This window comes from Pelodiscus sinensis, chromosome W (assembly GCF_052426305.1).
Source record: "Pelodiscus sinensis isolate ZL-2025 chromosome W, ASM5242630v1, whole genome shotgun sequence".
Taxonomy (NCBI): Eukaryota; Metazoa; Chordata; order Testudines; family Trionychidae; genus Pelodiscus; species Pelodiscus sinensis.
Window position 1 is genome coordinate 4,369,551 of NC_143084.1, and position 9,186 is coordinate 4,378,736.

Sequence of the window (9,186 nt, forward strand, 5' to 3'; positions counted from 1 at the left end):
TCTGATCACCCTCTTCTTGCTAACGTGCCTGTGGAAACCTTTCTTGTTCCCCTTCACATCCCTTGCCAGCTGCAATTCCAATTGCGCTTTCACCTTCCTGATAACTCCCCTGCATTCTCGAGCAATAGATTTATACTCCTCCCTAGTCATCTGCCCAAGTTTCCACTTCTTGTAAGCTTCCTTTTTGTGTTTAAACTCACCAAGGCTTTCCCTGGTAAGCCAATCTGGTCGCCTACCATATTTGCTTCTCTTGCTGTGCATGGGGATGGTTTCTTCCTGTGCCTTCAATAAGGCTTCTTTAAAATACTGCCAGCTGTCCTGGACTCCTTTCCCCTTCATGTTAGCATCCCAGGGAGTCCTGCCCATCAGTTCTCTGAGGGAGTCAAAGTCTGCTTTTCTAAAGTCCAGGGTGTGTATTTTGCTACTCTCCTTTGGTCAGGATCCTGAAATCTACCGTCTCATGATCACTGCTTCCGAGGTTGTCACCCACCTCTACTTCCCCGATTAGTTCCTCCCTGTTTCTGAGCAGCAGGTCAAGCTGCACATGGCCCCTGGTCGGTTCCTTCAGCACTTGTACCAAGAAGTTATCCCCAACAGTCTCCAAAAACTTCCTGGATTGTCTGTGTACTGCTGTATTGGTCTCCCAACAGATGTCAGGGTCATTAAAGTCCCCCATGAGAACCAGGGCCTGTGATCTGGAAGCTTCTCTCAGTTGTCTGAAAAAAGCCTCGTCTACTTCATCCACCTGATCCGGCGGTCTATAGCAAACACCAACCATAACATCACCCCTGTTGCTTCCACCTCTAAACTTAAACCATAGACTCTCAACAGTCTTTTCTCCCTCTAAGTACTGGAGCTCCGAGCAATCATAGTGCTCTCTTACATACAATGCAACTCCTCCTCCTTTTCTCCCCCGCCTGTTCTTCCTGAACAGTTTATACCCTTCCATGACAGTGCTCCAGTCATGCCAGTCATCCCACCAAGTCTCTGTTATTCCAATCAAATCATAGCTCTTTGGCTGGGCCAGGGCTTCTAATTCTTCCTGTTTGTTTCCCAGGCTTCTCGCATTGGTGTAAAAACACCTTATATAGCCAGTTGATCGCCCTACCTTTTCCATTCAAGTCGGGGGTCCTCCTTTGTTACTTGTTCCTCCTTGTGTTCCTTCCCGGTATCCGACTTCCCCACTTACCTCAGGGCTTTGGTCACCGTCCCCCAGTGAGCCTAGTTTAAAGCCCTCCTCACTAGGTTTGCAAGCCTGCCCGCAAAGATGCTCTTTCCTCTCTTTCCTCCAACACCACCTGCGCAACCACACATTTACTTCCTCAATTCAACGATCCCTACCCGGACCTTTTTCTTCAACCGGAAGGATGGACGAGAACACCACTTGCGCTTCGAATTCCTTGATCCTTCTTCCCAGCACTACATAATCTGCTCTGACCCCGCTCAAGGTCATTATTGGCCGTATCATTAGCTCCTACATGGAGAAGCAGGAAGGGGTAGCGATCTGAAGGTTTAACCACTTTTGGAAGACTCTCGGTCACATCCTGAATGCGAGCTCCCGGTAAGCAGCACACTTCTCGAGATCCCAGGTCTGGACGGCAGATGGATGACTCAGTCCCTCTCAGGAGGGAGTTCCCGACCACCACCACCCGTCTTCTTCTTTTGGGGGTGGTGGTCGTGGAACCCCCATCCCTAGGACTACGCATCCCATGCCTTCTGGTGGATGGTGTTCCCGTCTGATTTCTTCCCTGAGAGGTCCCTGCCAAAGCATTCTCCACTGCAGTGCCTGTGGAGAGAGCCTGAAAGTGGTTACTTACCGCTACAGGAATGGGGGATACCTGAGTTGGCCTTCTTCTTCTTCTGGAGGTTACATGCTGCCAGTTCTCTTCCCTGTCCTGTACTGCCCTCACTGACTCTTCAGCCTGCTGTGCCTGAAGGATTAAACACTGCCTTCTATTGAGGAAGTCTTCATCTTCTCTGATGGAACATAGGGTCGATCCTTGGGCCTCCAGTCCTCTAATTTTTTCTTCCAAAATGGTGACCAGCTTGCACTTAGTGCAGATGAAATCCCTTCTTTCTTCCAGGAGGAAGACAAACATGGCACATGCTGTGCAGGTAACAACAGCAGACCTATCACTATCCATACCTGCCTTCCTTCTGAGAGAATCCTCAGATCTTATTAAATGCCTCCTTGAAGGGCAGGAGAGAGGAAAAGAATTTTTTTTTTAAGGAAAAGAGCACCAAACACTATGCTGGTCTCCCAGGGTGATCTCCCAGGCATCTTCCGTGTTGGCTTCTGCCCTGTTCGCTGCGCTCTGCATTCGCTGTGGCTGCCTTTTTTATAAGGCTGAGGCTAGGCCCGACTCATAGCATTCTGTCAGCCTTGCCTCTGATGCAATCAATCCCTTAAGGCCCACCAGAGCTCAGGAAGTTTTTATAATAGTTTCGAGAAAAGATTTTAAAGATTGGCAAGTGTATTTTGCCCCCTTCCCAACTCCCTCTCAAAACTCCCTGTTAGCAGTCCCTAATCGCAAGCTCCCTGGTCACTGACTCATTGCTTTATAAAGCCCTGGACTGCCTGATAGCCTGTCCCACACACTGAACCCCTCATTTTTGGCTCCACCCCAGAGCCTTGGGGGCTCCACTAAATCCACTAACCCCGGAACCCCAGAAGAGTTAATCTGGCCTATGGGAAGCCCTGAACCACAGTCCTGCCTGTCCCTTTCCCTCACCCTGTGGGGTCTGGAGTGCCATATGAGTGAGGTAACTCAGTTGGGGGTCACATCAGTGAGGGTTGGGGGGTTTTGGAGGTTTTTTTGCTTCTCACTTGTGTGGTCCCCACCTGATTTTTCTGTGGGTCAGTGGGCTCCAACCCCAAAAAAGGGTCCCCAGCCCTGCCAAAAATAAAGAAAATGTTAAAACCTTTTGTGTTGGACAAATTAATATTTTACTTTATTTAAAATGAAGTTTGATAAACTAACATGAGAAAGTTAAGGTGCTTAATCTGATTAATAATTTAATATTTCCTTTCTTACTGGTTAAATTAAACCCTTCTCCCTAGCTGCAGCACTAGCAAATGGCTCTGGCATAATTATGTAATTAACAGTGAGTTTCCATTAGCAGCTGGTGGTCTGTGGAAAAGTTTGCATTGAGCTGGGTGGGCCACAGGCCAAAAAGTTTGAGAACCACTGGTGTAAAGGAACTGGCCCAGTCCTTTTCCTTGTAGAGTCCCTGCATTGCAGCAACTGCCACTGTGACTTATCGCATCTCCCCCAGGGGATGCTAGCACAGCCTTGGGAAGACCAGCTATGCATGCCACTCAGCAGCAGGACTGTTGGCCAATAGGGTGAGAATATCCTAGAGGGTCAGGTCCCAGTGGAAAAGTAGATGCTGCTGTGGCTTATATGGCTTCCTGGCACTCCTTTGTTTTATCCCTACCTGTGTCTGGAGGGTTCTGGGTTCTACCTCCTCTGCTGTGAAAAATTTCAGCTGCTCTCACCACTGTGTGCTTTTGATCCTTCCTTCTGCAGCCCCCCCCCCCCCCCAGTCATTGCCCCCTTCACCTTCAGAAGCAAGGAAGCAGCTTGCTAGCAAGAATTCTAGTTGCTATGCCAACATGGGCCACCATCCCAAGCTGCTGACACCAAATGGCTGAGACTTGATGCAAATGTATGTGTCAGGGATTGGTAATACCCAATCTAATTAATGCAGTTCAAATGTACCTGATGTGCCGTGTGAGGGAGATGCTACATCATTTAAGAAGAATGCTTGATGCCTTCTGTCATTCAGCACCAGGAATAATGCTCCTCTCTGCTGTCATGCTACACACGTCTAGGATGTTGAATTAAACAGTGGGTCTTTTTATGTTGCTGAATTAAGTAATTCATTAATTATCCATAGAATTTGCACATACACCTTACATAGGGAAATAGGTGCTTGTCCCCAGGACTAATGTATATTTGAATCCTCAGCATCGCTCCTTTCTCAATCAGGCATCAAGAAGCATCTTGGATTTCCAGAGTGTGTTAAGCAGAGTTGCCTGCATATTATTGAATAATGAATTGAATTGAATAATGAATGTATATACGGGGTATGTCAACTGCACTGTGTAAATACACAGGAAAATAAGAACATATGAAGAGTTAAATAGTCACAATTTCCAGCACACTGACGTTTCCACTAGATACTGGCAAATCTCAGACAAAGTTTATAGCCTTAAAAAAATCTGTGATATGGTTTTTGTGTGTGCGCTTTTTCTAAAATCTAATTTTCCCCAGAATCTCCACATCTTCAGATTATTTATTGCATGCCAGAACTGAACTCTCATAAAATACCATGCATGATGTCTGCTAGCATTTAGAGCTATTGTAAAAGTTTTAACTTAACAGAGTAAATCTGGAACAAAGCTTTGTAAGGGTGCGTCTACACAGCACCCTAAACTTGAAATAAGATATGCAATTTGCACTGTGCAAATTGCGTATCTTATTTTCAATCTATTTCAAAATAGCTTATTTTGAAATTTGGCGCATCTACACAGCACCAAATTTCTAAATAACGCATTATTTCAAGCCATCCCTTATCCCTTGTGCAACAAAGATGGCGAAATAGCACGCCCGTTATTTTGAAAAATATTTCAAAATAACGGGCGGCTTCTGTAGACACAGGGTAGCTATTTTGTGATACCTCCAGTATCCTGAAATAGCCATGCAGTGTAGACGTACCCTTTAGTATTAGCTTCCCCAAACTGATTGTGTTTATTTAGAAAGCAGCTAAGACCTAAGGGTATGTCTACACTGCCACCCTAGTTCGAACTAGGGTGGCTAATGTAGGCATTCGAACTTGCAAATGAAACCCGGGATATTTAAACTAGGGTGGCAGTGTAGACATACCCTAAGAGTGTCTGGGTTATAAATCAGCAGAAAATCAAGTGCTAACATGTAAATAAATTGCAAATCATCTGAGAAATTGGTTTCATTTTGAGACGATAAAGCATATTTCTCCTGTACTGATTTTCTAAGGTGCTCCTTAAGAATTGTAATATTCCTGTGTGGTAATGATAAACATTAGTGCGTTGCTTTAGAAATGAAAAAACGGCAACCCTCTGGGGATTTGAAAAACATATGCACTTCAAATTAGAAAATTCAATTTAACTGTCCATTATATGGAGAATAAAAGAAGGTAAGGATAGGATAATTTTGCAGTTACACAGCATTTGACTAAATCTGATTCAGGGATGACAGCTATACTTTAAAAGCTACATGTCTGAATGTAAGGAGACAGCAAATAATGTATTTATTATTGTAATCTAGCTCCTGTCTAACAAGTTAACAACTGTGCTCCTGAGTAGAGGCAGCATGTGTAGGCTTGTCAGTTAGCACTTTTAAAACGCTTTTCATATAATTTCTGTAAAAAATTAAAATACTGTAGTATAAAATAAAGAGACAAGAGTGTTCCTGTCAAATTTACCAAAGCAAGCAGATATTAAAATTGCAAATGTTCATGAAAAACAAAACAAAACAAAACAAAACAAAACAAAACAGAGGTTTCTTAATTTTCCATAAAGCACCTTTGCAAAAAGTGCATGATAATCAGAGTGGTGAACATAAAAAGAATCTGATGCTCTTTCTATTGGCTTGACAGCTGTGCTGGAGCTCATTTCGGGCCTGATCCCCAATCCATTGAAACCTTTTATCAGCCCCTCCGCTTGACTGTGAAGCCCCTTGACTGCATGACTGCCCCACTGATGATTTCCTGCTTGGATGTTAACTCCTTTAGAACTTTAGGGCTTAGACTCATATATCATCACCCCTTTTGTCTGTGCTGTATGTACTCCGCCCCCAGCAATGCAATTCACAAGATAAATCGCTTAATTAGTCAAGTCCCACTTGACTGTCTTTACCTCACAAGCTAATATTGTGTCCCCATGCTGTAACTACTGAAACCCCCAAATGGATGGGGATAGCAATAAAAATGATTGACAGAGATCTTCCAAATGTGTTGAAAACATGATACAGTTTGGAATTTGTAACAATGGCTCTCTCAGTGCACAAAGCATCTGCAAATTTGACACCATCAGCTCAGGATTAAACAAAGACTGGGAATGGCTAGCCAATTACAAAAGCAGTTTCTCCTCTCTTGGGCCGTGTCCAGACTCAGGGGTTTTTTCGGGAAAAGTAGCCTTTTCCCGAAAAAACTTCCCCTGCGTCCAGACTCAAGCCGCGTTCTTTCGAAATTATTTCGAAAGAACGCGGCTTTTCTTTCGATGGCGGTAAACCTCGTTTCACGAGGAAGAACGCCTTCCTTCGAAAGTTCCTCTTTCGAAAGAAGGCGTTCTTCAATGTAAAGAGGCCGTCTTCGAAAGAGAGCATCCAGACTCGCTGGGTGCTCTCTTTCGAAAAAGCGGATTTCTCTTTCGAACGATCCGTCTGCAGTCTAGACGCGATCTTTTGAAAGAGGCTCTTTCGAAAGATGCTTTCGAAAGAGCCTCTTTCAAAAGAAGCCTGCAGTCTAGACATAGCCTTGGTGTTCACACCTCCAGGTCAGCTGCTAGAAGTGGGCCTCATCCTCCCTGATTGAATTTACCTTGTTATCTCTAGCCTGATTCTTGCCTGCATATTTATACCTGCCTCTGGAAATTTCCACTACATGCATCTGACAAGGTGGGTCTTTGCCCATGAAAGCTTATGCTCTGATAAATCTGTTAGTCTATAAGGTGCTACAGAACTCCTTGTCGCTTTTGCAGATCCAGAGTAACCTGGCTACCCCTCTGATACTTAAAGCATCAAAGAACCATTCTGTCTCTCACTACAAGTTTGTCAGACAAACAGAACAATCAAATGATTTTGACCCAGTTGGATAAATACCTAATATGAACACAAATCAAACTCTTATTAGATTTGATATTAGATTAAATCCTGGCCGCACTGAAGCAAAACTCACACTGACTTCAATGGGGCTGCATTGTACCCATTATATATAGTCACCACCTATGACTATGTCCATTAAGTTTTTGTTAGCTCCAATAGTCCGGCATCCAATTGTCCGGCATTCCTGATAGTCCGGCATAAAAATGGCAAGAGCCTAGTGAGTGAGCTTCGGCAAAAAACGAGTCACAAGGCAACAGCAGCAGCAGCTGAACCGAGCGAAAAGGGTAAAAAAGGGTTAAAAAAACTAAAACATCACAGTATACTGTATACAGTATGTACAATAAAAGGGTTAAGAACACTTTATATACAGTATATAATGTATACAGTATATATGTAACCATCTTATAGTACCTCCTGATAGTCTGGCATATCCGATAATGCGGCACCACCTAGGTCCCAAAGGTTCCGGATTATCGGACGTCTACTGTACATGAGTTACTATCATCAGGATGATTTGGTTAAAAACTTTGAAAATCTTCATCTCTAGCACACCTAAGTGATATTGTATACAGTCTTCTTCAGAAAATGCACAGTCAACCTGTGGAACTCTTTGCCCAGAGCCCAGAGGATGTTGTGAAGACCAAGAAGGCAAAATCCCAAGCATTGTTACAGGCTGGGGACCGACTGGCTAAATAGCAGTTCTGCAGAAAAGGACCTGGGGATTACAGTTGATGAGAAGCTGGATATGAGTCAACAGTGTGTCCTTGTAGTGCAGAACACTAATGGCATATTAGGTTGCATTAGGAGGAGCATTTCCAGCAGATCTAGAGAAATGATTGTTCCCCTTTATTCGGCTCTGGTGAGGCCACATCTGGAGTAGTGTGTCCAGTTCTGGGCCCCCCACTATAGAAAGGATGTGGACACATTGGAAAGGGTCCAGCGAAGGGCGACCAAAACGATTATGGGGCTGGAGCGCATGACCTATGAGGAGAGACTGAGGGTTTTGGGTTTGTTTAGTCTGCAGAAGGGAAGAGTGAGGGGGAGATTTGATAGCAGCCTTCAACTTCCTGAAGGGAGGTTCCAAAGAGGATGGAGAGAGGCTGTTCTCAGTAGTGGGGGTTGGCAGAACAAGGAGCAATGGGCTCAAGTTGTGGTGGGAGAGGTCCAAGTTGGACATTAGGAAAAGCATTTCCCTAGGAGGGTGGTGAAGCACTGGAATGGGTTCCCTAGGGAGATGGTGGAATCTGCATCCCTAGAGGTGTTTAAGTGTCGGCTTGACAAAGCCCTGGCTGGGATGATTTAGTTGGGATTGGTCCTGCCTTGGGCAGGGGGCTGGACTCGATGACTCCTGAGGTCTCTTCCAGCTCTAGGATTCTATGATTCTATGACAGGGCTGCCAGAGAGTGGAATGGGGTGGGAGTACAGGATCTGGGTGGGAGGTAGGCTGCAGGAGCAGGCTGGGAGTAGGGTGTCTGGCTGGGGGGAGGGAGCAGGAGCAAGGGAGGGTGTAGAGTCTGGCCAGGAGGGAGGGTGCAGGAGCAGGCTCGGGGTGCAGGGTCTCGGCGGGCGGGGGGGATGCGTGAGGGGGCTGGGGGTACGGAGTCTGGGCATGAGGGGGCAGGGAAGCATTTTCTTGCCTTTGTGCATCTCTCTGCTCCCAGGTACCATGTCCTAAGCATGGTCTCCCACTACTGCCATTGACCACATTCTGGCCAATGGGAGCAGTGGGAAAAGCTTCCAGGCAGCATATCCGTGTACTGCTGTTTCCTTAGCTGGGGGAGGGGGAGCAGCCGTGGCAACGGCAGTGCACGGAGCCACTTCTGGCTCCACTTCTTTCCTGTGAGCCAGATCCAGTGCGGAGGCTTGGCGTTTCCTTCCCCCTTCCATTAGAAACCTGGCGCTGGCACTCCAACTTCACGGGCTGGAGCACCAGTTCAGGCGCCTCATTGAAGGGGGAGGGAGGTAGGGGCTGAGCTTGAGCCATGGCCCACCTGCAAGACGTCTGTTGACCCCAGTTTGAGAACCACTGTGTTAGGGGATAGCCATCATTGTCACATCCCAGATGCACTGACCATGTCACTCAATAGTCCCCACACGCAAGAATGGTCTACTGGGCATGAAGGGGAGCCGACAACCCTGTGGAGCCCTGAGCAAGGTGTGTGTGTGTGTGTGTGTGGGGGGGGGTTCCATGCTCCCAGAAGGAGTGGGGCCTTGGGTATAAGGGGTAGGACTAGGGGCAGCCAACCCTGGGTTTATGTTAGTTAGCTCTCCCTGCTAGAGATGTTACCTGCAATGCCACAATAACGCAAATATTTGCATT